The sequence below is a fragment of the Heptranchias perlo genome, unplaced genomic scaffold (genome assembly GCF_035084215.1).
Source record: "Heptranchias perlo isolate sHepPer1 unplaced genomic scaffold, sHepPer1.hap1 HAP1_SCAFFOLD_171, whole genome shotgun sequence".
Lineage (NCBI taxonomy): Eukaryota > Metazoa > Chordata > Chondrichthyes > Hexanchiformes > Hexanchidae > Heptranchias > Heptranchias perlo.
The window spans coordinates 7,501-9,916 of record NW_027138980.1 but is presented as its reverse complement, the minus strand read 5'-3'; positions in this window follow the sequence as shown (position 1 = coordinate 9,916).

Here is a 2,416-nt window from a genome sequence, read left to right as displayed (position 1 = left end):
CAGATAGGGTGGATAGAGAGAAACTATTTCCGCTGGTTGGGGATTTTAGGATTAGGGGACAGAGTCTAAAAATTAGAGCCAGACCTTTCAGGAGTGAGATTAGAAAACATTTCTACACACAAAGGATTGTAGAAGTTTGGAACTCTCTTCCGCAAACGGCAATTGATACCAGCTCAATTGCTAAATTTAAATGTGAGATAGATAGCTTTTTGGCAACCAAAGGTATTAAGGGATATGGGCCAAAGGCAGGTATATGGAGTTAGATCACAGATCAGCCATGATCTTATCAAATAGAGGAGCAGGCAAGAGGGGCTGAATGGCCTACTCCTGTTCCTATGTTCTCATGTTCCTAATGGATGTGGTTTATTTGGATTTTCAGAAGGCCTTTGATAAAGTCCCACATAAGAGGTTAGTGTACAAAATTAAAGCACGTGGGATTGGGGGGAATATACTGGCATGGATTGAAAATTGGTTAACTGACAGGAAACAGATGGTAGGAATAAACGGGTCTTTTTCGGGGTGACAAGCAGTGACTAGTGGGGTACCGCAGGGATCAGTGCTTGGGCCCCAGCTATGATTTGGATGAGGGAACCAAATGTAATATTTCCAATTTTGCTGACGACACAAAACTAGGTGGGATTGTGAGTTGTGAGGAGGATGCAAAGAGGCTTCAAGGTGATTTAGACAAGTTGAGTGAGTGGGCAAATACATGGCAGATGCAATATAATGTGGATAAATGTGAAGTTATCCACTTCGGAAGGAAAAACAGAAAGGCAGAGTATTATTTAAATGGTGAGAAATTGGGGAATGTTGATGTACAAAGGGATCTGGGTGGCCTTGTACACCAGTCACTGAAAGCAAACATGCAGGTGCAGCAAGCAGTTAGGAAGGCAAATGGTATGTTGGTCTTCGTTGCAAGAAGATTTGAGTCCAGGAGCAGGGATGTCTTACTGCAGTTATACAGGGCCTTGGTGAGACCACACCTGGAGTATTGTGTGCAGTTTTGGTCTCCTTACCTAAGAAAGGATATACTTGCCATAGATGGAGTGCAGCGAAGGTTCACCAGACTGATCCCTGGGATGGCAGGACTGTCGTATGAGGAGAGATTGGTTCGACTCGGCCTGTATTCACTCGAGTTTCGAAGAACGAGAGGGGATCTCATTGAAACATATAAAATTCTGAAAGGGCTAGACAGACTGGATGCAGGGAGGATATTTCCCCTGGCTGGGGGGTCCAGAACGAGGGGTCACAATCTCAGGTTACGGGGTAGGCTCCTATTTTCTATGTTTCTATTAATATATATCAAGAAACGTAATGGTCCCAACACTGACCCCTGGGGAACACCACTGTACACCTCCCTCCAGTCCGAAAAACAACCGTTCACCACTACTCTCTGTTTCCTGTCACTTAGCCAATTCTGTATCCATGTTGCTACTGCCCCCTTTATTCCATGGACTTCAACTTTGCTGACAAGCCTATTATGTGACACTTTATCAAACTCCTTTTGAAAGTCCATATACACATCAACCGCATTGCCCTCATCAACCCTCTCTGTTACCTCATCAAAAAACTCAATCAAATTAGTTAAACATGATTTGCCTTTAACAAATCCGTGCTGGCTTACCTTAATTAATCCACACTTGTCCAAGTGACTGTTAATTCTGTCCAGGATTATCATTTCTAAAAGTTTCCCCACCATCGAGGTTAAACTGACTGGCCTGTCGTTGCTGAGTTTATCCTTACACCCTTTTGCAATTCTCCAGTCCTCTGGCACCACCCCTGTATCTAAGGATGTTTGGAAGGTCATGACCAGTACATCCGCAATTTCCACCCTTACTTCCCTCATCAACCTAGGATGCATCCCATCCGGACCGAGTGACTTATCTACTTTAAGTACAGCTAGCATTTTATCAATTTTTAGTCCATCCAGTATCTCAAATACATCTTCCTTTACTGAGACTCTGGCAGCATCTTCTTCCTTGGTAAAGACAGATGCAAAGTACTCATTTAGTACCTCGGCCATCCCCTCTGCCTCCATGAGTAGATCTCCTTTATGGTCCCTAATCGGCCCCACCCCACCCCTCCTCTTACTACCTGTTTACTGTTTACATGCCTGTAGAAGACTTTTGGATTTCCTTTTATGTTGGCTGCCAGTCTATTCTCAGGCTCTCTCTTTGCCCCTCTTATTTCCCTTTTCACTTCCCCTCTGAACTTTCTATATTCTGCCTGGTTCTCACTTGTGTTTTCAACCTGACATCTGTCATATGCCCCTTTTTTCTGCTTCATCTTACTCTCTATCTCTTTCATCATCCAGGGAGCTCTGGCTTTAGTTGCCCTACCTTTCCCCCTCTAGGGAATGTACCTAGACTGTACCCGAACCATCTCCTCTTTAAAGTCCGCCCATTGTTCAATTACA